Here is a 26413-nt window from a genome sequence, read left to right on the forward strand (position 1 = left end):
TTGTATAATATTGCAGTTTTTAATCTATAAATAATATTCAGGATTAAAAGGAGAAATTTGTTGTCTGCAGCATAAGTGTGAAGAAACTCTCCATGCTTCTGCTTTCCAGTAATAGTCCAGGAAATAAGGTTTGGTCACAGGAAAGTTTAGTGCAGTGAATGTGGGAACAGAGATAAGTGAGAAAATATCTTAGAGAACTTCTGCCCCTCTCTGCCAGTAATCTCCTGTCTCTGTCCTGCTGCAGCTGTGTCTTTATCTGTAATAAAACCCAGCTACAGAAGTTGCAGGTTTCCTTCTGCAGCAGCCAACAGCAGTGCCGAAATACCCCTCAGATCATCCCTACTCTGCAGGGAAAAACGAAGCACTTGCTTGGAACCCTCCCTGACCTTTAGCACTATAAAAATTAAGCTTTACTTCTGTTAATAGTGAGGGTGGAGTCATCTTCCTCATGCCTATTGCTGCTGGGAGCACAGCAAGGGGGAGGCTCCCCCCCGACTTGCTTTCTTGAAAGAGGGCAGCCCTGGAAAGATTAACACTGGGTGACCACAGTAGCTGTAAAATGGGCAGTGAAACTGCACTATAAACCCCTGCCCACTTCTCAGGCTAGCTTATGGCCTCAGAAATGAATCTCCAAATTAAATAAGTTTCCTATATTATTCAGTGGCATTTCAGCTTCTATCAGAGACAGTATAAATTTTATCTCTGATGAAGGTGTAATGATTATAACTACAGCTTTAGTACTAAAAACGCAAAGATGTACAACAGTATTTTAAATATAGAGTTTGTAAATACATGAAAAAAAATAAAATCAGTAGAGCATGACAACAGAAAGCAGGAAAATTAATAACTAGTCATATATTTCTGATAAAAATGACTGACTGTATCTGCACTCTAAAAATCATAAGCAGTTAGGGTTACTTATGTTCGTTTCCCAAGATGAGTAACTCAAGTCATCTCTATGCCCTAATGTGACACAATACTGCAACAGCTATTCCAGTAGTCCTGTTCTAAAGGGCTGTCAGTAATTATTCCACAAACTTAGCTGGATACCCCAAGAATATGGAAATCATTCAGCTGTATTGTAAGTGAGATAATACCTGGGGACCATAATTGTTAATCAGAGCCTTGGAGTATTAACCAGAATCAAACATATAAAAGCAATCCCATTCCTGTACTGGAGAGTTCACACTTTGGACACACAACATATAGAACACATGAATAAACAGGAGCTGGAATGAGAGCAAAAATGAGTAACACTACCTGTCCATACAATCTCCTGAGTTTATATTTGCTTTGGTTTGTACATGAAACTCTTTGTTAAAACAGGTTAAAATCTTTTGGTATGCTGGAATGGAATTAAAAGGGTTTCTGGACACTGGCAAAAGGAGTTATGCATCAGAAAATTTCAGAATATTTTGAACTAAAAAAACCCCAAACTCCTACTTACCGTAACCAAAATAGCAGAAGTATGTTTAAACAGTTAGTATATACTCAGTTGAAAAGGAGACAGTGCTTAAACAGATCAAATCTGGTAACAAAAACACTCACAAAATAATACTTATTCAACAGGAATATTTAAAAATTCCAAGTGTCAAAAATAAAAAGAATCAACATACAGCAACATTAAAATGCCTCCAGCTGGTCCTTGTGTGGCATGATTCATCATAGTTCCACTGCCTGCATACCACAGCAGAAGATCTGGACCACAATTTTAAAATCAAGTTTGAATATTATGTTACTGGAAATTACACATGATTTTAAATTCTTCTTAGTGTCAGAATGAAACTAGAACTCCGAATTTAACATACAACAGAGAAGGTACAATCTGGACTTCTCTAAGTTACAAATCTATTGACTGTACATTGACATCCATCGAAAGAATGGATAACTATTGTTTCCAGTTATTTTATGCTGTCATATTTTTCAAGTTGTTTGTATGAGTTATGATTCTGGTTACAGTTTAAATACATTATTTTTTCTTTATCGTGTGCTTCCTCTTTGTTTAGAAATCTAAAAAATATTCATATGTTGCCTTGGTTGCTTGGTTTTTTTCTTTAGCAGGTCAACTTTATCACTGAAAATTATTATCTGTGACATGCTATCTTATTACAACTTACAGCAGTTACACTTCTTCCAAAATCACAGGTTTGCATTTGTTATTTTGCTCTACATTTGCTACCCCTCTTGCACTGCAGGGCTTTTTTTTGTCCAAATAATACAGACATGGATTTTGTTTTTTTTTTTTTTTTCAGTTTTGTTGTGAGGCTTTCTTCTGAAATCCATATCAGATACATTTAGAAAGACAAGGCATTGCCGTATGAGCACAGGGAGAACAGGAGCATCCCAGGTCTGTAGCCTCCATTTAAAGACAGCTGTTCTCCAACAACACATCACAAGATCTTTAGCTCCTTTTATTAAGGTCTTGTTTTCTATTAGTGCCAAAGTCCTTTTCCTGGATTTCCACATACTGAAAGTTTGTTGATAAACTTGGAGCACATGCAAGCTCCTGTTCGTCATATCTCATACATCTGATCTACTACAGTCTTAATTTTCTTGGCCACAATTGAGACATGACTTACCTCCTTAGCAAAGGTGTTCCTGACTAACACTTCATATGAAGAGGTAAGTTCGTAGACAGTACAACAGCCTCCAGCTGTTAAACTGCGTCTGGTCGGAGCAGGGAACATACAGTCAGCGAGGTGAAGAGGACGTGTAACTAACAGCACTTGTGTAATATGCCTACGGTAATTCCAGCTGTAAGACAAAATCAGGGTGACAAGAACTGTGCTAACTGAGATCAAATCTGGTGCCTGAAATTGTATTTGGCAGTTAGTGAATTAGTCCTGAATTTACCATTCCCATAAGACACAAACAGGGAAATAAACTATAAAATGAGTGTGATATTTCAAGTGGTGCAATTGAATTGCTTCTCAGCTTTTGACCATATGATAGTCCTGGGATGCTTCTGTCTAATGACAACAGTGGCCTTCACTACTCAAAGTGATTGTGAGAGATTTGCTTTGTCCCCAAGAAGGATTTCATTTAGTCACATTTAATTAGAGCAAACAGCATTTTCTGCTGTAATGTTCTGTGGGAATCTGAAGTGAAGGATCCCATTTTTGGTACAACCAAACTGGCTGCTGTGTCATATGTGAGTGCCCATCTCAGTGACTGACCTGGCCACCCTGTAAGTTAACTTCTATTTTGGGGGTAAAAAAAAAAAAAAAAAAATCCAACCAGGGGTTCAGGCACTCATCATTTCTGTAAGAAAATGGTGCTGACCCAGTGCACACACACAGACTGCTTCCATCACACATGAGTGCTTCATCCCTTCAGGGCATAAGTGGACTGAAGCTGTTATTTCTCCTTTGCCAGATACTGCTACGATTGTGTTCCTGCAGGGAAGCTGTTGTCCCATGTGCCTGGGCAAAGTTGGAGGTGGCAGTACAAGGGCTGCCTTCAGGTCCTGACAATGGGAAACCCCAGCTGGCCTCCCAGAGAAACCTCCTCTGCAAGGCCCACGAGGGACCACAGGCTGTACTGGTTTGGGGTGGTTTCTACAAAAGAAAAGCAGTCAAAGCTAGTAAATGCTAGTGGAGAGGAATTAGGAAGACCATGGGCAGGTGCAGAGTATGTGGGCTTGAGAGAAACTGGACAGTGAGTGCTCCTTGGGGTAGGGAAAGGCTTCAGGCACAGAGAAGGGGGAAAGGGTCAATAAGAAGTTTGAGGTGAAACCATCAGTTTCAAAGCAAAGTAAATTTCAAACATGTCAGATAGAAATCAGTCTTATCAATTCTGAGTTGTACTTCTTTTTCTTTAAATAAGATATTAAAAAACCCAGCAGCAAATGAAGTGTATGAATGACTTTGGAATTAAGTATATTTATATTTATCTTTCAATGTCCTATATTCGATAATGCCATTCCAATTGCATCATTCTAAAAGGAATATTAGAACGTATTTCACTACGGTATTTTTAAAAACACATGCAGTAAGGTCACATTCTTTTCTGCCTTCAGTAGGGGAGAAGCTGAAGAGAGTGCATGAGCATTTAGTTTAAATTAGAAATTAAGGAGAAATTATGGTAGTTTATGCATAGAGACTACTACAGATTACATTACAAATCTAGCAACTATAATTCTCAGATCACATAAGCAAATGTTCTTTTGCTGAGTCCAATTAGTCACAGAAACAGAAAAGGGCTGAGGCTGGCAGGGACATCTGGAAACTTCCAGTCCAGCCCCTTGCTCAAAGCACGAGCAGCCACAGCAGGTTGTCCAGGATCGTGTCCAGTCAGGTTTTGGATGTCTCCATGGATGAAGACTCCACAACCTTGCAGGACAACCTGTTCTTGTCCTTGACAATACTTACTGTAAAGATTTTTCTTATTTTTTTTTTTTTTAATGTAAGAATAAAAAATTAGATACTGTTTCACATTAATTATAGGAGTTGTAAAACCAGTTTACTATGGGGCTACATTTAACCTTTTTATGCCCGAGGAAGTTCAATGAAAGCACCTGTGAAACCTAGTGGCAGACTTTGCTTAAGAACCTTGTTACAGGGCTGCAGTGATTAATCTCATTTACCTACTCTCAGTATAGGCCCACATTCTTTTAGAACCTGTTGAAACTTGAGTGTAGAAAATGGGTTTCCTATACAATTAAACTTATGGAAATTTAGACAAATAGTCTCCTTCTGCTGCCTGACTAAACCATTTAGAGCATTACATCAGAAGTAGGAGCAGAGGAGTTGTTACTCCTGTGTAGTAAAATATTATATATTATATAATAATATATAAAAATATGATAAAGATATTGTAAAGTACCTTCATGTAACCCATTCAGAAGCCTCTATGGGAGGATACTTTGTCTAAAAAACAGCCTGAACATACAAAAGCCAATGCAAAAAGTCATCAGTAAAGTGGGCTTTTACAGTTGATCAGTCCATGTCACTGAAGCATTCATTTCTAGGTGGTCAGTTTGTGAGTGTGCCTGTACAGAGAACACTGCAGATCCTGGCACCTGTTGGGTTTTTTTTTGAAAAAAAAAAACTGATTTCCTCCATCCATTTATTTTTTTTTTATTTTTTTTTTTTTTTTAATCTGCAATTTTATCTTCTCACAGTTACTGAAAGCCAGCGATTACACATTTGAAATCTGATCTCAGAAAACACTGATCTATCATAATGGAAAAATTTTGTCCTTGCCCTTTTGAGTGACTTCTTAAAGAAATTATTTTGCTCTCTTGCTCATTAAAAGAACAGGAGTGGAGATTTCCTTTTGTCAAAAGATAAAATCTGTGTACCAAAGAGGTGTTCTACACTGGGAAAGATACCAGCATAGTTGAAGGAATTTCAGTAACCAGCAATATATAACAAATCTGGTAGCTAAATAAAACATGTTCTATTAACTGTGAATAAGAAACTAATTCAAATTAAAAGAAATACAACCACCACATACTGAGCATCAGAAAAGGAAGTAAATTGTTAGCAGGCTGTATTTACTTAAGACAAGTTAACAGTATCTTGGAGTTTGGGGCCTCATCTGAGTAGGTAAGACTTTGTTTAACTTATGATAGCACAGTGATTTGCAAAGCACAGTTAAACCCAGTTCCCTGGGCACTGCATAAGAGTAGTTAAGTAAAAGGCAATGATTTCATACTTTTACTGATTCTGACTGAAATTATTTTGCTGTCACTGTGAAAGGTTTTCCCACAGATTTTTGAGTTTTTCACTCAGTTGCTTTCACAGGATCTTAATCTGTTAACACTCCAGTAAAATAAATCGTTGTTTTAACAATAAGCCATGAAGTCAATAGGCATTGAAAGAGCTGACTATGTCACTACAATAAACAAAAGAATGCTTCAACAAATTGGTTTTCCTCAGAAATTATATATTCCCTAAAAGATCTGTGTGAATTGTTATCCAGTATATTCACCTGGTGGTTCAAAGCAAAAAAACTCTTCACATGGTACTTCTTATTTAAAAGGATTTTTCTATTATGAAATCGTCATTCAGAGAAAAGAGGACTTACTTAATCTTGCAATAAATCCTACTATCTTGAGCAGGATCATGTACATGAGAATCTTTAGTCTTAATAACTTATTAAATGAAGTTTGTTATTTTATACATCAGATACATTTTGACTATTTTGCAGTCCCTGAAGACAGTATATGGCGTTTGCCCTAAACTTGATATTAGATTGAGACCAAATCTTTGAAGCAGTTAAGGTCAGAATACAATTTGCAGCTTTGCATTTGTCATCATATTTACATTTACTGTAAATGTAACAAAGAAATCGACATCTTGTCCATGACTAGCTTCATCAGAGCTTAAAAGTCAATATTAAGATGATGGTGAGAGTCTATCTGAAGGGTAAGTGGTTTTCAAGAGTAATTATATGTAGAAGTTTTTCTAGATTTTTATTTTTGTAACACTGGCTGTCAGACATTTAATGATTCATAAGAGTATTTCTACATTGTGGTCATAAAAGAAACTGTGATGCAGTGAAGAGTCGAACCTAACAGTCACATCAGTATATGTGACATGCACTGGCAGAGCCCTGGGAGCAGTGGGGGCATCAGATACAAGTGACGTTTAGGATTACTTTCTGGCCCAGACAGGTAGAGGCACACCAGAGACTCCTGGCCTGCAGCTGGACCCGGCCGTGCCCCAGGTCATCCTCCCACGCACTGGTGGAGGGCACAAAGGGCTGTAAGGTGACCATGGGGCACACCAGCCCCAGACAGCAACAGCGTGCATGGTACAGTCGGCGTTTGGGCTGTGCAGTGCAGTTGCTGGGCTCACCGGCCTCTGGATGGAGCAGACACACGGGGGCTCAAACAGCAGAGGGTCATTTGGGGTCAGTCTTCACTGGGAATTAGGAGACTGTGGAGGTAGAAGTAGCACCAGACTGATAACCTCTTCCAAAAATTAATCTGTCCCCATCCTTGGCACAGTAGCACTCAGTCCTTTCTATGCCCTTGGGAAGGGTTGAGCTGGCTCTGCACTGAACAATTAACCTAACAGAAGCAAGAGGAAGCCTCTGCACACAAAAAAGCAGAACAAAAATAAACAAAACCCACCCTATTTTTCCTATAATCATCAAAAACTCCATCCACAACATTCAACTTCAAACTTAATTTTTGTAACAAAGTCCAATTTTTATCATGCTTAGACCTCAAACAGCAGCAGGTCACAACATGACTTTTGCTCTCCTTCCATCAGAGAGGTAACATGTTCTCACTCTACAACTTTACTCTCCTGGTAAAAGACAACAGACATATTCACTTCCTTTTGTTACTACTTGTTCAAGGAAAACAATAAAAGATATAAGGTTTTAAAATTGGTTTAATGAAGATTTATGTGAGCACTGCAGTCAGTTCTACATTACACAAAGACCAGCAGACAAGTCCCTGCAGGCTCAGAAGTGTTTAGCTCTCAAGTTCATTGATCAATTAGGTGCCCAATCAAAACTGAGTAAAAATCCCAGAAACAACCCAAACCCCAGATATCTTTTGTTCATCTGCATAACTTGATTTTTTCAACACTTAAAAATATTTATAGCAAAGCCCCTGTGAACTGTGATCTTCTCTATTTGCCAAACTAAATAGAGATGCACAGAGTCCATACAGTCAGTTTAACATTCTCATTGCAGCTATGGAAGTGAGGAAAGCAACCAAGAAAGTTCAGAATGTTGGCAGCATTCACCGCTACAGTGTGCACCAGACTAACATCAGCACTGGAAAGTCAAATTTTAGTTCCTTTAGAAACGGACCTACACCATGATATTTGGCTCCAAGTTCTGATATTCCTGAAAGCTGAAGCTGTTTGAATGAAAGATGTTTGCTCAAATCCCTCTGTGCTGTCTGTATTAAAAGCTACTTCCCAAAAAAACTGAGCCAAGACAAAATCTTAGATCCAGGATGTCAAGTACTTTTGGCTACAGTTCAGTAATTCGTAGCTTGTGCTGAGCATGTGACATATTTGGTGGTCATTTCTTTATTTCTTTAATTATTTATATTTCTGTAGGGATCAGAACCTGAATCATAGATATATGCTGCCCTAACAAAAGAATCTAGATTTGGGATCTGGTTTATGCAAGTGTCACAAGCACATCAGCCTGCAACCTGTGCTGTGCCCTGAACCATGCCTGGTCTGGATGACCTGTTCTAATCCAAAACATGTCAGGAGCAGGCTAGCAAACAGGAATAAGGACATTTGTGTGCTGGTGCTCAAGCCTGTGTCCCTGCCCATGTAGCTGAGTAGTTCAGACATAGCCTTATGTAGTGACAGTCAGTGAACTGTACTGTAATGGTTATGTGTTCCAAGGTTCAGGGTGTGCATGAGAATAGCAATGAGCCACTATCCACATAATCACCTGCATGCCTGCTTGCTCGTACTGCCCAGCATGGGGAAAGGCAACAGATCTTCCACCCAAACACGCTCAGACAACCCTTTTGCACCAGACTGGGGTAGACCAGGACAGTGCTCACTGCTGCTCAGGGCTGTGCCCAAGTCTACAAGCAGAAGAGTCCCATGCTTTAGCTCCATGCCAGGCCTCAGAGACATGAGCCGCTCTGCAGCTGAAAATAAATGCACATAGTTCACGACACTGATTTCTTCTACACAGCAGTCTGTTAGCAGGTCCTGAAGACAGTTAGAAGAAAGGGAGATGAGTTCTGAGTGCATGAAAGTTTGGCGCAGATCTATGCCATGCTCCCATCAAAGCTTCCAAATCAATTTCTTTGTGGTACCTGTAATCCTAGCTGGAAATATGGTACCAAAATAAGGGAAACATTATTTACATACTTGCAATTTCTAAAAATATAGACTATTCTGAAGCAGCATGCACACCACTGGCCTGTGCACTTGGTTATATCTATTTATTTAGCAAGATGTTCACAACCAGCTATGGATGAGAAATAGTGTCCATCTCTTGCTTCCTACTTAAAACCTGAATTTGAGCATTTATGCATGTTAGTAGACTCTGGATTCAGGTCTGAGTGTTGGAACTATCTCTAGTTCCTCAGGTAGTTTTCCAAAGCAATTGTCTGACGAAACAAGATCAGTAAGAACCACTATCCAGCCAGTGGTATCTCATTAGTGCAATATAAATCAAACATAGCATAACCTTGCCTTCTACCCAGATTTATTTATACTTGTTTGGGCCAAGTCTGTTATTCTCTCATGGCTAAATTTCATGATAAGAGATTAATGGTGTTATAAGTGTCAGCACCATCACCGGAGATTCCCGAGGAAAAAGGAAAAACACTAAATCCCCATCTGCCATTTGACAAAACAGCACATCCATGTATCGGTCTATTGTGGAACATCTTTGGTTGTGGGTATCTTACAGAATTTATACTCAGGAACAAGAAATTCCTTACATTTCTATACATTTCTTTTCCAGTGTAAACATAACTTGAAATTTCTCTCACCTAAATACTATTAAAAGTTCGTTTTCATGAACAAAATGGTAATGAAACATCATGTAAGAGGCCAGCTAAAAGATCTTGTGAAAGTAATCCCGTTAGGAAGGAATTTCCAAGGAAAAATAGGAGAGCAGAAGAAAAGGCTGGAGAAGCCCCTGCAGAGTATAACATTTAACTAGCTAAGACTCCTGTCAAGCCCCATGAAGATCAATAGAAGCCTTCCATTGACTAGTGGATTTTCTATCAGGGGTCTCAGTCAAACTGAATAGTGCTATTAGTGCTGAGTTAAGCAACTTGCTGACACAGGCAAGTACACCCTTTGCCCACACTGTGCTTTCATGCCCATGTTTCCATACTGTGTTCTGCAAAAATATCATCAATTGTTCCTAGGTCTGCAGTGGATAAACACTTTCAATCATCCCATCTTTTAATTTGTTGGAAATTACTGCTTTCCTTGGGTAATTCTGAGGGACATAGTCCATAGAGATTCTCATTAACTAAATATGTTTCAGAGCAAGGTACAAGGAAGAGAAGTCCTAGTAACCTTTTATGTGGTGAACATACAGGCTGGTTTTGTGCATTGGGAATCCATTCTGTCACCAACAATCCTATAATAATTTTTCTTTATTCAAATAACACAAAACTGTGTGACAAAACACTGAACTAGCACCAGATACAGGTCCCACAGCCTAAAAGTAACTGCTTATTACTTTATCTATTTGAAAATAGCACATGCCTCAGTCTATGGAGAATGTGCAAGAAAATGTTTGATGTATGCATTAAACTAAGCATCACTTGTAACATTCCCACTCGGAGGAAAATTATGGAAACAAAAACAAGTCACATTTTGCAACTAGACACAGTAATTCAGCAAAATATATGAAAATATTAGCAAAGCCAAAGAAACTGTGTTTATTCAAATGGTATTTACCTGCAGGAGTTACAAATAGATAGCTACGTAGCAAACAAAGAAGCTTTCATCCACAGTCACAAGACTCCTAAGACTTCTGAACTTTTATCAAAGACTCAACACCACATATCTCCATCTGAGTTTTAAGCCCTTACTGAGCAGCAGTGATAAACACGACACTCTGTTCTCTTTCCTTCCTGAGCTTGGCTGACTTGATCTAAAGTAGTCATGTGGGTTGACAAACAGACAGAAGTCCATTTGAGTAAGTTTACTCTGTCCCCAAATACGCCATGTTTAGATATAACTCACTGGAGCCATACATATAATACTAATAAAAACAAATAGAAACTACTGGCTACATTTCTTATCCATGTATCATGATGAAGTGTCCCTGAGAAGGGTCTGACAGCACAGAATCCAGAACAAGAGAGGACCAAGATGCAGCCATGCACGTGAGCCCATGGAGATGGAGCCTGGTGGTATGGTGCTCAGCTGCAGACAGTGCATAGACAGGAGAGATGGGAAAGCAGGAGGAGGGATAAGTCACACTACACTAAGTCACCAAAGACCTTGTATCATTAATACGCAATTGTGCAGAGGGTGAACTTAGAGCCACTCCATCCATGGGATTTCTGGCCTTTTGATCTAAACCCTGGGCATAAGGAACTGATAGGATTTCATTCTCCTCTGTACTTCAGATTTAATGTATAATTAGGGAAAATACACCCCCCTCTCTGCATTCCAGGCCTTTAATAGTACAAAAGCTTGATTAAAAGTGCTCAGCCCTAGTTAATTTTCACACATGAAAAAGTGGTACTTAATTTTATGTTTATTCCCAATGCAGACAAATAAAATAAATGCTCTAAGCAAACCACATCGCAATGATATGAATACATTTAGCATCATAAATAATTTTAAACAAAGTCTTCACTTTTGAGTTCACAGCAATGTTTTCTTACAAGCTGTAATGAATAATGATCATGAGAGCTTTTGAAAATGAATTATGCTAGCATTGACTGAAAAAAGCCTGCTCTCTGATGAAGCACAGCAGACCCAGCCATTTACTTTATTGTGTCAAAATTTCTCTCAGAAACAACCACAATGGAACTCTTTTATATTAAAGAAAAAGTACCTACGTGGTGATGCAAAGTGCTGAGACTCATCCAGGACGTGGTGTCCTCACTCAGCTCCCATGGAAGACAATCGTAACTACATGCAATGTCTTTTTGGACCTGGTCAGAGTGACTCTGGTCTTCTCAGCAGCAGGGGCCTAATTCAATTCTCCCACCCTAAGGATGGACACAAATTTGTGTCCTTGTCCTTTCCAAAAACTAGTTGTCACTTAAATACCCCCATCCCTCCCAAACCCAGCAGAAATCTTGTTCCCTAGGTGGGAAGAAGGACAGATTTCCTTCCTACTATTTTCTTCCCGTCTGACTGAACTCCCTACACTTCTGACGAAGGCTCAGGGATACAGTCGGTGGCTGCAGCAGGTGAGGACACGGGAGTCATGGCACTGCTGCCCTGCAGGACCTCTGCCCCTGCTCAGGTGCAGGCTCCTCAGACAGCAGCCGCACTGGTGACACCCGTGCCTGAAGCCAGTCCTCGATTTTTGGGCCCGCTCCTGTAGGAAACAGAACATCAAGCTTACATAAAGCTGGGGCTTGGTTTTGCCATGTTTCCTATTGTTGTACAGTACCATAATATTTTCTAAAAATATATTTTTTACATTAAAACTTTGTTCAGTGTTAAAAGAGAGGTGCCACAAAGTGCATGAGGAGAAGCAGCTGCTCTAGAGAGAAGGAAGGAACCATAAGGCAGCAACAGTAGTCAATATTGTCAAAGTCATCAAACAATTCAGTACAACTAGGAGACTTCTCTCTTTTATTTTCACAATTGAGGGATTATTAGGGAACAATCTGGAAAGAAAAAATATCAGAAAGGTGAGACTGAAAGACATATCAGGCTCCAAAAGTCTCAGCCAACTCACAGAAAGTTTCCTGCCAGCAGTGTGCTGGCTGGCTATACTGACAATATCCACCCGAGGTGAGCATGTAAGCATCGCACAGAATGCTGCTCTACCCCACTCCCTGTCACTGTAGCTGTGAAATTTGTAGCTTGCCTTTTGATCTGAAAAGTCAAAGGTAGCTGTGTGTGATGTTATCTCTACTGCTGCTTTGTATCCTGACGCTACAACATGTGGCAGGCTTTCATCACACAAACCTGATGTGTTGCTTGGGCTCTTCCTTACAACTTTTTTTCATTTTATGTACTGTGTATTCCTCCTGACTTTGCTCCCGTATAAATGTGCCTCTTACTTTTTGCTCCAGTTAGCACCTCTTCAGCAATAGTGAGATTGCAGGTGATCACTGGACCCTCAAAGGACAATCCCTCACCAGATTTTCCTTTTGCTTGGTTCCCAGCAAACCTTTTTACACCAAGACACTTCAGTTTAACTGTTGACAACTCTCTAAAGACACGTCCCTAAGCCTTTTTTACTTATTATTCACCTTTTATACATCTACAGCTTTTTTTTTTTTTCTTTTGTAAGGTTTATACACAGCGACCCGTACACTGCAAGGGAGATTTTCACAGCATGAAGTGCAGTTAGACACAGAGGTCTCACTGAAAGTCAGTGACAATTGTGTCTGTCCCCTAAGCCTCTATCTAGAGCTTGAAAAATGTTTGTTGATCTCCCACATTATAGAAAGCAGGGAGAGCTTTAGTAACAAAACCTTTTTATTACCTCACATTTTGCTACATTCCCATCAATGAGCATGCTCAGGAAGAGAGAGCTATCATGGTGATTTGAATTCAGACAAAAAGAGCAAGAATATAGCTGAAAGGTGAGGAGGACAATTCCATTATTAAAACATTTCAGTTAACCTTGCCCAACATTGGTCTTTGTGCAAGTTTTATAGCTCCTGTGTGACAGTGGCTGGATGCACAGCTCAAAGTCTCAGACCGACAGGAGAGTATCATTTGTGCCTGCTCATCTTCTGTAATATATAAGTTGTCCTGCACAAGTACATCACGTAGCTTCTGGTGTCCATATACAAATACACACAAATTATACATGCCTGTTTCAGCCTTATATTGGCTTGCATCCATTATTTTGAATTATATCCTCCTGATTTTCATTAAAGATCTGGGGATGCTGACTTGATACTGCACAGAATATGATGCAACACACACCTAAATATTTCTTACTCTTTTTAGAGCTATGTCACTTATTCCTAGCAAAGTTTTGATCAGTGTTCTGGGTTGAGTGAGTAGTGGGGTTTTTTGGTGGCAGGGGAGGGGGCTATCGGGGCGGCCCCTGTGAGAAGCTTCTTGAAGCTCCCCCAGCTCCAAGCCAGCTCCACCTCTGTTTGGGAAATTGAGCCAATCAGCTGCGCCTCTGCGATAACGTATTTAAGAAGGGACGTGGTGACGGGCAGTCGGACTTGTGAGGAGGAGTTGCTGCAGCTGCGTGGACACCAAGGTCAGTGGGGGAACGGAGGAAGAAAGGAGGGGGGAGGTGTGCCGGAGCAGAGACCCCCCTGTATCCTGTGGGGAGACGGCAGGGCGGCCCCCCCCGCCACCCATGGAGATCTATGGTGGAGCAGACATTGATTTATGGCCTGTGGCTTCTGCCTGCTCGGATGATCAAGGTTCTGTGCCCGAAGAAGGCCGGGGTCTCATGGGAAAAGGCAGCCCCGCTGCTGTAATTCAGCGCGGGGAGGATTGCAGCATGCGGGGGAGTCCCACGCCGGAGCAGCTCGGGAAGGGCTGCAGCCGTGGGAGGGAATCCAGTCGGAGGAAGTTAGTGACCCATGACGGAGCAGTGTGGGGAACGCTGCGGCCCATGGGAGGAATTCATGTCAGAGAAAGTTTGTGGAGGACTGTCTCCTGTGAGAGGGGGACCACGATGGAGCAGGAGGAACAAGTTCCAGACACTCCCCTCACCAAAGATAAGGGAAGTGGCAGCGCTGACTGCACCCCCCATTCCCAGCCCCTGTGCCCCTGGGGGAGGAGGTAGAGATATCGGGAGCAGAGCTGAGCCCGGGAAGAAGGGAGGGGTGGGGGGAAGGTGTTCTCAAGATGTGGCAATGCTTCTCACTGTCCTACTCTGTTATGTGTTGTTAGTGTCTGTAATAAATGTATGTTCTTTTTTTTCTTCCCCTAACGAGTCTGCCTTTTGCTCGAGCCCATAAAGGGTGATTTTTTTCCCCATCCCAGTCCTATCTCGAACCCCAAGCCTGGCTCTCTGTCCCTTCTCATTGCCGGAGGGGAAGGGAGAGAGAGGTGCTGCATTGTGGTTGGCTGCCAACCAGGCCCAAACCATGACAATCAGACATATTTTCACGTGTGATTTCTCTACCTCCTCTCTAAACTGTATTGTAAGATCTATTTAACTGATGTTGCACTAAGAACTGAGGACTGTTTCCAGGTTTGAAAGGCGGCGATCCCAGTGCAGACATCTGCTTGGTAATGGGCACAGAGCCCTCACTAGGAAGCTTGTTGAAACCCACCTAGAACTCCACCATGCATCTGCTTGTCCACCCTTACTGCAATTCCCCAACAGCTGAAAAGTAAGTACTTTTGTAGAGATTATATGATGTAGTTGTCTTAGGCAAACACATGCACTGTGTCCTGTGTTTCTGTCACATCAGACCATGGTCAGCACAGCTAGTGTCACTGAGAGGTTCAGACCAGCAAGTGGGACATCGGTTTCCTTCTGTGCAGTGGAAAGGAAAGGCTATCCAATGAGAGGGTGATGTCCATAAGTCTGTGTCCTAGCAGGAATGTGGAAGAAGGACCTGTAATTGTTGAAATTAAAATAATACGATGTTTGGTGTTACACAGGTCCTTCTCACCCTGAGGCTTCCAAAGAATTCTCTGGGGCTGGATTTTCCCCTACAGACCTAAAGAAACCAACAAATAAGGTGACACATGGAGTCAGCAGGGAACAAAGACCAGACCCTAGGATTCCTTTCCTATAGCTGTAGAAAATTAAATCATACTTTCTCTTTGTGAAGGACTTTTGTTATTTGCTTCTTAATAAATGCAATTATCTCAAATGATCCAGAAATGAAAATAAATGTTTTAAACATTTTTCTTGTTCAGAAGCATTTATAACAACTGCTGTAAAGGTAACATCAAAACCTACATATGGTTGCAGTGGTATGTACAAAACACACTGATCTTAAGTCTAACAGAGAAGTCTGTATTTGCACATACAGATATACTTGTTAGGTCTGGTACGAACAGCAGCACTGTTTTCAATGGCTTACAGTTAACTGGGCCCTGGGTATTTCCATGATAACTGAAATCCTGCACTCTCTCTGATAGCACTTCAAACAGTTTAAAGCTGATTTAGGTATGTGTACACAAACCAGAGTAAGGACTGGAGACTGCTTTCTCACAAAAGAAGCAGAAATTAGTTTACCACAGAAAAATTTGTGACCATAGAATTTTAATGAAGAATAATGAAAAATCCTTTCCCCTCAATACAAGTATGGGTATTTTCCCCTTCTGCATTTATAGTTCAGACCAACCCTCATAACTGTCTTCCAAGGGATCACCTTCTGCCCTGGGACCCATGGAGAATCCTGTCATTCTACAATGCACTTTGTGGGAAGGGAAGGGGTTCAGGAGCAACACCCTTCCCATCACTACCAATAGCAGTGAAAGAGGCTGCAGTGAGAGGGGAGAACTCTCGATTAGATTTCACAGGTGGACAGTGACAAAGCTAGCTGGTTCCTGATGTTTGAAGAATACATTTTTTTTTGTGCGAGAAAATTGACAACAACTTTTGGCACTATGTAGCTGACTGTAAAGCCCACAGGAGTCCAGTTTTAGAGGTCTACTTCTAGGATACCTTTGTGTTACTCTGGGAGAACCTCTCACTTCAGTTTATCCCTCTGTAATTTGATATAACAAGCCTGGATTTGCTTAAAAAGTGCCTTAGATCCACTGATAGAAAGTTCTGAGCAACAGCTAGATACTGTTATAAATCAGTGCTCATGAATATATAGAAAATCAAATCTAAAACATACACAGAACTGTCCACAGGGCTGTTCAACCTTTCTGCCTCTAAAGCTGCTCCAGTCACAGGCAGGAGTGGTGTCAGCCTGACTTGTGCATCACTGCTCACAGGAGGCTGGAGTTGGCCAAGAGGCAAAGATATACATGACTGACTCCCAAACTTTTTCCTGTTGGCAATGCTGACAAAAGAAAGTGAGCTTTTAAGTGAGAAGAGAAGCTACAGGGCTTACATTGGACAGTGAAGCAAGTCACTTCCATGGCAAGTGCAAAGCTTAGCCAAGATGCCTGTTAAGCCCCTGCAGACGCTGCAGTATGAAGGAGCTGGAATGGGAACTCAGTGCATTGGAAGAATCTGGACAAAATATTTGTACCACCAAACAGCGGTTTTGCAGCTTGAATGAGCTGAGTTAGGGCTTAATCGCAATAACTTTGACTGAAATCAGGCAGACAAATCATAACCATCTATTAAATACATTTTCTGTTCAACAGAGAAGCAAGTTTTATGCCTGGGTCACCAACTCACGGCTAACATGATGTTACTTTGTTCAACACAAATGATTTTTACCAAGTTATTTTATAACTAAGGTTTTCTTCAGATGCATAAATACTATATTACATAAATATAAATATTTTATATAGTATAAAATTATTGCACTGATCCATTAATGAGCCTCTTTTCTGTTCTACTGTACACGAACAGGAAATAAGAACATTTTTTCATATAAAGCAGAGAGTCATTAGGAAAAACATCCGGCAGTTGATGATCGGGGACTCATAAAATATTAATTCAAAGTAAAGAAGAAAATTAAGCCTTGATGTGAAAAATTATTATAGTGTAGTAACTAAGTTCCCTCGTATAATGGCATTGCTTGCTAAAATACAATGAAAATTAAATTAAAGGTTTTAATGTTTCTCATACAGTTTTGGCTCTGGGTGACAAAGTTAACCTTGTCCTAACTTGTTAATTTTCCCTTGGCTGTAATTTGTTTTCTGATTCATTTTCAGCACTATCTTCAGAAATTTGTATATCTTGGGAAACGTTCACCACTTCAGTGGCTAAGGAGGAACTTGATGTCTGTTTTGATGGTGTATTATGTTCAGTAGTCATCTATGTTTACGAATGCCTGCCAGTGAAAGAGCTTTTATTTTGCCATTTATTATTAATTTTCCTTATCTAACTTGACATACACAACTAACACTGTGCTATTAGTTGTAGAAACAATCTAGCACTTTTGGAAGTAAAACCAATCCAGACCATCTAGCTTGAGAAGGAAATGCAGACTCTGACTATGCATAATGTATTCCTTACACATTGTAAGGAGTTGAGTGGTACACATTCAGACGTACAGATCTCTCTCTCCATAGCTTATAGCATGTTACCATTAAACAAAACGCAAGAAATAGTGATGATCACTACCAACAGTATTCACATCTGTGAATATTCACAGTATTCATGAGTATTCACATCATTAAGACACCAATAACTCACCACATGGTGCAGCTACCTATTCCAGACCACTGTTCATTGCACAGCAGTACTGAGATGCAGAACTGGAGTACTTTGGTGCTATTGCAATGTACCTGGTAAATAAAAATAACATGAAAATTTTAAGTAGCCCAAAAGGGCATTGAGTGCTTTGGAAAATTCTTTTTCAAGTATTGTTACCAAACAGCTATTCTGTGTCTTACGTGAAGTGAGATAGGATCTCCAAGCATTTTTACAAAAGGATATCACACAACAATGTTGTTTTTTTAAAAAGTTAAAAAGGAGCGAAGACACTTCAACTGTGAAAAAGCGAGCACCGCGGCCCAGGGCAAAACATCTTGAAGAATGTGTGCCACTCATGTGCCTACCTCATTCTTTTGACTTTCAGATTCTGCATCTGTTCCAGTTCTTTGCACTGCCAAGGTCTAACCCTAGCAAATATATTTTACCTAAAGTTATCCATAGTAATGGTACATCCATGGGTGGTCAGAGCTGTTCCTTATCAAAGTCCACTGCTGTAGAGGCTATGACCAAGGAGAAAAGAGCAAGTTCAAAAGACTGGCAGAATCTCAGCTATGTTCTTACCAAACGAGCACTGGAGAAAATAGGCACCTGGTCCCACAACTTTTTATTACACAGGCCTGGCACCCGCACCATTTACCTTTTCCACCCTGCACTGGTCATATGATAAGTTTAGCTTTGGGCCTAGTTGCAAGGTAGAACGGTTTCCTGATGCTAACTAGGTTTGATTACACTCTGAGGAGCAGGCATGCTATACTTTTTACTGTAGCCCCTCTGGTGCAGCAATCTAAAGCTCAACTATGGAGACGGAACTGCATTTAATCAAATTGCATAGAACTGCACCTGAAGATCTGATGAGCCTGGTTAGATGCAGTGGAACTGTGTTACATTCAAAAAAATTACTTTTTGTGCATCTTTGTAGTAAAGGTTTTTCACTTTTTCTACCTGACTATACATTTCTAAATTTCTTCATGAATGAACCATCATTTGATTTAACCACTAACAAATTTGTTGCAAATGGAACAATAAATGCAAATAAATTGCATTTATTTCTGACAAGATATTAAGTGTTACAGCGTCTTAATGAAGGATTAAGGCAGATCCCTCAGAAGACCATCAGAAATGGACACCTAATAAGGTAAAGCTACAAATGCACAAATTCACAAATTACACTTAAGTAATTTTCCATATTTTGAAGACCTTCAGTAAGAAATTTCACCAAGAAATGTCTCATAACCATTCCTAATTCACACTTCAATGATATTGGTGGCTCTTACAAGGCCAGTCATCTTTAAATTGTTTGCACAGTACATCTTCCTACCATGAAAACAGAGACTTTTTTCTTCAAAAAAATACAGGCAAACACAACTTTTGCTGTGTACAATGAATCAACACTGGTTTCATTATGGAAAGAGGCAGGGATTCAAAAAGAAAACATAATGGTTAACTGCTGGTACCTGAAAAGTCATCATTCCTTTTCTAAAAATATTAGCACATTTTGGTCGAAAAAGCAGTAAAATGACCCATAATAGATCATTATTTAGGGCATACTATGAGTATGAATGTGTTTAGTGACATCACTGAGCACCAGAATTTGTCATGCCACAGAGCAGCTTCATAAGGCCTGCTTCAACCTGACCATTCTTCACCAAAGCACTCAGGTCCACCCAACCATCCAATTTCAGCCAGAAAGGCTAAAAGGATTGGTAGAGACACTTAGAGTTTTCCCACTCTTATTGTAGGTCTTTCTACAGCTAGCTCCTTTGTGAATTTATCACCTTATTCTCATGAAAAAAAGCATTATAGGAAAAAGGATCCTAAGAATAAGACAAAATAATTATGTAAAAAGAAAATCTGAGGATGAAAGAAAACTTTCCAGGCATGGTTTGATGTGCTGTGCTGGTCACCTCTGACCTCTGTAAAGAGGTTGGGCATTACCCTTTTTGTCACAGGTGCCTTTCCCTTTCCAAATAATTGACGTACCAGAACATATAACTACTTTTCAACAAACTTATTTCAAAGTGTCCAGATTAGCATAAATCACCTTAATGTACTTCTAAAAATTAGACTGTTTCTGCAGAGGGAAGCTATGGAGCAGCGCACCCAGTGAAAGTGCCAGCAGATCTGACAGGGGCGTGTGGCAAAGGAGCGGTCCAACCGGCCGCAGGCACCGCTGCTGCTGCCAGTGCTCTCTGGCTACCAGGACAAGGCCTGGAACAACTCATGTAGTTGAAACTGCACCACTACCTGTGCTGAAAAATGTTTGATTACACCAGAATTGCTCCTATTCTGCAAACAGATGCTTACAGGTGTATTCCACAATAATGAAAGCAACCCCTCTGACATCTCTGGAATTCCTTGCATAAATAGTCCATCGGGACCCACCCTTTTGAATTGTTAACTACAGTTCCCTGAAACAAAACTGATCTTAAATTCACTAGAAGTCCTTCCTTTTCAATCAGAACCTTCTGGTCTGATCCTGCAAATACTTCTATTGCTTACAGTGAGTAGGCCTCTTTACCTCAGTGAGACTACTGAAGTTTCATACATGAACAAAAGGACACAGTTTTATGTATAAACCATGCATGTTTTATCTTCTAGTTGATGCGATTCATGCAAATTTACCTCTGAAATTTACACCTCTGATTTACCTCTCAGAAAGGAGTCCCCTTCTTCCTGCCTGCTTTTAGTAACAAAGTGAATGCAGACAGCTACTGTGGAGTAATGAAACCATGAGCAACTATTTCTCTTGCAAGCTATTCATTATCGTGCATAAACTCAGTTTAGACATTACTTTCATGTGGCAATAACTGCAAAATCAAGGATGAGACATGCACACACACAGAAGACTCCAGCTGTCAACTCCATAAGACAGCAGGGCTGAGTCACTGGGTAACAGGGATGCTCAGGGGGTCTCACTGGCCACGCTGTAGTTTCCATTCTTAGCAGCTTCAGCAGGAGTTTGACCCTCAGGAAATTGAAGCCTCAGATCCATCCTTGAGTACAGACTCTGAACTGTTAGAAAAATATTCTTTTCATATCGCATGAAGTAGTTACGGACTTTTAAAAGTATTTATGATGGGATTATAGAAAGGGGAGCTAATCATGTGAAATAAAGAGTTTTTCTTGCCTGGTTTTATCTGATTATTTTTTTTAATATGACGTGGTATTCATACTGTTACAATCAACAGCTCTTGCAAGCCAGATAAAGCTACAGAAATGTTTGTCTTGTTCTTCAATCCTGTGCATTTATATGTTTAAGTAAAAAGGTACTAACAGTGCTGGCACTTCATAGTTCTAACAAACTGCCATCTTGTACCTATACCTTCAAGACTATTCTAGTAGAGTAAACTTTTTAACACAAAATTAATGTGACCCGTTTGCCAAGCCTTCTGCTTTGTGTAATAGTTTCTGAAAGTCAACACATAACCGTGTGTACCGTTGCACTTTACAAAGGGAAATAAAGATTGCAAGGGTGTGAAAACAAAGCTCATTATGTTTGAAAAGGAATAGTACAGAGCAGAAGCTGCTTTTAACCTTCACTGTTCATTTAAAAACAAAAGAAAAAACAGCTATGTCAATTTTAAATTTAACTATCCTTTTTGAGAATATTCCAATAGTGATACATGATTTATGAGAAAATACCAACTCTATGTTTGCTTTTGTCAGCACCTCAGGTCTACCTACCTGAACATAAATGCTAGTAAGCATTGATGCACCTTCTGATACTAGGACACACTACACTTTGTACTAGCAGTTTTGTAACAGGTTTGCTAACAGTTACCTAACTAAATTCTTACTTGTTGAAGATCATGTTGTACATTTTTTTTCTCCGTTTTTTTTTTTTTTTGTTTGTTTGTTTTTTGTTTTTTTACCTGAATTCATTACTTACCTACCTTTACTGGCTTCCTGTCTCTTTTTACATGAAAATCAACGTCCAAGTTTGATGTAAGTTGTATTAGGATCTGATTGTGTAATATACTGGATGTTCTCAGGTTCTTCATAGAGACCAATTTTTGGTCCAGAAAGTACTTAACTCATATTTGCTATTTTGCCTTTCTTATTTATATACTATAAATGCACCAAATCAAAATTCCTATTCAGTCTATGAGACTGTGAATTGCTTTACATCAGCACTTTTTCCTCGGTTTTAGGTGATGGACTTTACTTTGAGTAGTCTGCTGAGCCTATTATTCCCTGCAAAAGAGCTTCATGGTTTGCTTCAGTGAGCATGTTAAAGTTTGGAGATGTAAGCCATTTCTATTCAGAATTCCTGAGAAAGTTCTGTATGCCTGCATTAGGGTTTTATAGAGTACATCCATATCTGCAAAAATGTGAAATTATCCAGATAGTTGGAAGACATCAGAATATCTTCCAAATTAGAGAAATAAAAAGCCTCATTAGTGGTGGTAATATTAGAATTTGTTTTGGTTACAAGGGTCTCAAAATTATATACATATTCTATTTAACAATGTTCTGTTGCTAATTGCTAACCCCAGAATGCATTATTTTTAGCTCAAATTTTAGGAATTAGTTTTACTTACTTAGATTAGCTGGAGATTGAAAAATGTTCTCAAAGCCTACTAAACATCACTACAATATTAATAGCTGAAATTCAGCATCAAGAGAAACAAAAGCAGCCAAGCTTTTTGCTTCACAGCAACATCTGAATCAACCCTTAACCAAACAGGTCCTGTATAGCCTGTATAGGTAGCTGATGAAAAGATCTGATTGCAGATTACTGACATTAAGACCTGTATGTGCTGTATCATTTTGCTGGCAGAATTTTTCAGTTCATTGCTTAAACACATCATCCAACCTCTGATTAAATTGATGGAATTTAACAGAATAAGAACTGAGGCATTACTGAAAGTTAATTGCAAATATGGACTTTAAGAGCTGACCCTGACTTGATCCTAGTAATATTGGATATTATTAAGAGTATTTAAGAGTCTACATAAAACAACTCTATCCTTTCCTGCCCTCTTTGAAAAAATCAGTCTGAAATGCAAAAAAAAAAAAAAATATCAAAGTGTCTTTTCTATTTCTCCTACACTATCATTAAATATTCAATTGCAGTCTCTTTCACCAATAGCTGCAAAGCTTCACTGTCTTTGCTATGTTTCCCCAACTAGGCCTGATAGGAACAAAAGTTCCACTTCTGAAAACTGAATACACCTGTGGATGCTTTCATGCCCATGGAGATATTTCTAGAGCACCTCCTTTTGAGATGCACCAGAAGTTATTATCCAGATAGCTGTTCTTCTCCAGTGTCACTAGACAGCAGCTTAAGTACACAGCCAGAATGTTAGAGAGACTGATTTCAAGCCCCGCCACAAGCCAAAAGACATTATGCTGCACTCAATAAACAGTGTCAGAGGCTAAAAGTTATGTTTTATACACCCATTTCCCGGAGCAGCAGCTGCCTTGAGGACCCTGAGTTAGATATGTGTATTCTCCACTGGGTGAAGGGGACATACCCAACATGTCAGAATAACCTCCAGGATAGCCATCATACCAAGGCAATTCTCCAAAGCTGTGGGAAAATACCTTTGGCCTCTTCCAGGCCTACACATTCTCCTTTTGAGGATGGATGTCTATCATAATTCTTGAAAATAATAGAACAAGACTCAATCTTTACTTCTGATGGATAAAAATAGGACTGACCTCAAGTCTTAAGCCAAAATTAGGCAACTGTGTAAAAGGTAGGTACAAGGAGCTGTGTCTCAGAGGGTGACAGTGTCAAGCTTCCAGCTCACAAAGGGATGTTTCCACACAGGTGGGATGTATTGGGACAACCTGTCAAAACTCATAGGGACTCAATCTCAGCCCAGTCTATGAATCCTGATGAGGCTGGGAAGAAACAGAGCTACGGAGCTGCCCCAAACAGAGCAGCAGAACAGGCCCACAGGCAAGGACAGTCAGTCAAAAGGTAACAATGCTAGTGAGTTCTGAAAGAAGCTCTTTCTTCAAGGCTTCAGATCATAGATTTGAACTTTGGATCAAAAAAAAAAAAAAAGCGTTTAAGTTTTCTTTTAATGGAAAAACATTACTGTTTGCTTTGGTTTTCAGTCTGCATTGCTTTATGCTCTCATTAAGCTTTCCCTGTGCTCCCTACCTTTTTTCTTTCCAAAATATATCCAGGGTTTCTTTTTCTATTTTGGTGTTGGTTTTTATACATCAGTTATCTGACAAACTTCTGGCTTTGTTTTATAAAAGTGTGCCACCTAACAAATTCCCTCCAAGCACTTCTTCCGTATTAACAGCCTGTACATTCATGCCACAAAAATCACCAGAGGAAAAAAAAGTAGACCAGTTGTTTTCTTGTCCTCACCAGGTTACAGACATTCCACTGCTCAGCAGCTGTCCACACTGTTAGCACCCACAAATAGCAACTGCACGCATTTACCTGAGTGGATCTTCCCTCCATCCACTTCAGGCCATTCTCAAGCACCTTACGTTACTAGCTGGCACCACTACTGTGTCAAAGACCAAAACTCCCGTGGCATGACACAAAAAAAAAGCTGACCATAGTAATAGTTAACTTCACAGTGCCTCTTATCTAATACAATTCGAAAGTACCTACAATCTGGACAGATAAAACAACTTAATCTCTTTCTGCAATAGCAGTCATCATCAGAAAAACCATGGCCACCATTTTTGATAGGGAACGTTCAAGGTATTTAAAATGAGAGGAACATAGGCTTGTAGGATATAGTTATTCAGAGCAGAATTTGCATTCAAGATGGCCTGTCGGGCTTCTGAATTGTAATACTGGGATTTCTCGAGAGGTTTCCTCTGAAAATCATGGTGTTTTGTTTTTGACTGGTTAAAGCAAGTTAACCTAAAGATGACCTCCTACATATGGAACTTGTAGTAATAGTTGTAATCTGTGTGTGGAGAAAAAAAGAGGTTAACTTAAGAAGCAGGGGGAGGGAGGGGAAAATATTGAGGAAGAAAATAATTGGAAATACACCCACATGTGGATTTAATTTGTTTTCTTTAAAGACTGACTTTGCCCAAATTTGGTCAGCTTCTGCTGGCAACAGCTCAAGGCAGACATACTACAGCTAAAGAAACCCTACATTCAGGTGATGACTCCCTGATAAATTTCATATTAATTTGCAGAAGGTATAAGGAAAAGCTCTATGGCTTCTCAGTTTTAATATATATTTACCTACAAGTCATAATCATATTAGGCAATTGAAACTATGCACTTATAGCAGGAACAGAGCAACTTTTAAGTATTGGCTGCCAATTTATATCAACATTACTATGATATTATTTTAATTATTATATACATAAAGTAGATTCATATGAATGAAGTCATTAAAATAGTCTTTACTCACAGTGGAATGGGGCTTCTTCCTATATCCCAATCATATTATTTGAAATCACTGTATTACATTTAAGCTGAAGCAGATATCTCCAGAGAATTAGTCAATCGTAATTAATTTTCCCGTCTTCCATCTAGCTTATGATTGCCTATTATTGGAGTCTTCTGATGGCATAACATCTTTTATATACTCTCCTGTCCATCTGAATTAGGTTTTAACTAGTAAATTTTATTTTTGTAGTTGCACTGAAATAGAAAAAGCATTTATTGCTGAGAACTTATGGGAAGAAAGTGAAATGTTCTGATACCACTTTAAGAGAAAACCATAAGCTGCTTTGCTGAGTTGAAGATACTGTATAAACAAGCCCACATGACACTTGTATGCCATACACAGAGCTCCATGAAGAAAGAACAATCACTTCTCAATTCAGTGACTCTTTTTCCCAGCATGTCTCCCCAGACATATATTCCTGTATGCATCAGATTGATCAGGGTTAGTTTTTTTAAACCACTGTATTTATTGCAGCCCTAAATAAAAAACTAGCATCTCCTGCAACCCATAAAAAGGAAATCTTAGACTGATCCAAATGCCATTAAATTATTTCACCAAAATTAAGTCCCAATAAGTCAGGGTTTTAACAGACAAAATGGAATGCAGGGAATTGAATATAGCAAAGAACCACTGTCACCACCTCTTTGTTTTGCTGTAGGAATGGCACAGATTGCAACACCCACTATGGGCCCTGGCACGCAGTGCAAGGTCAGAAGAATGCTGTTTGGAGAGTGACTGCCAGAAGCTCTCAAAGGTGATCACCAACCTAGAGGAGTCATGTACTGTGAAACTGTAGATGGAAGTCTGCTAAGCAGTCCTTCAGGTTCAAAGCAGCAATAATTGCAAGGACAGTTTCAGAATGTGTGTAGAAACTTGCAGACAAACTTAGATTGCCTGGGACACCCTGTGCATGGAATCTCATCACACCCTGGTTAGTGGGTGCTTTGGGAAAAAAAGCAAAAGAGAATGTGTATTGAGAGAGACGATCAAGCTTTCTTATGCAAGGACACAGGGTGAACTGAGTTTGCCATAGTGAAAAGCACTGTACAAAGATAACTGTCCTTATCTTGTTGACTTTTCTATCAGAAGTCTTGTACCCCAGCACATCATCTTCATGTATGATCACAGGGAGATGCAAAAAGCACAGG

The 26413-nt window shown here is 39.7% G+C and overlaps 1 protein-coding gene across 1 annotated transcript in view; it reads right to left on the minus strand.

Annotated features, from left to right (window-relative positions):
* LOC104361281 (vertebrate ancient opsin-like) overlaps window positions 1-26413 on the minus strand; it is a 50965-nt gene that overhangs the window by 9745 nt on the left and 14807 nt on the right. The window contains exon 2 of the mRNA XM_042786757.1: window positions 2580-2754. The gene's annotated coding sequence lies outside the window, so the exon portion shown is untranslated. The remainder of the gene's footprint in view (window positions 1-2579; window positions 2755-26413) is intronic.

This window comes from Tyto alba, unplaced genomic scaffold (assembly GCF_018691265.1).
Source record: "Tyto alba isolate M040663 unplaced genomic scaffold, T.alba_DEE_v4.0 Super-Scaffold_1, whole genome shotgun sequence".
Taxonomy (NCBI): domain Eukaryota; kingdom Metazoa; phylum Chordata; class Aves; order Strigiformes; family Tytonidae; genus Tyto; species Tyto alba.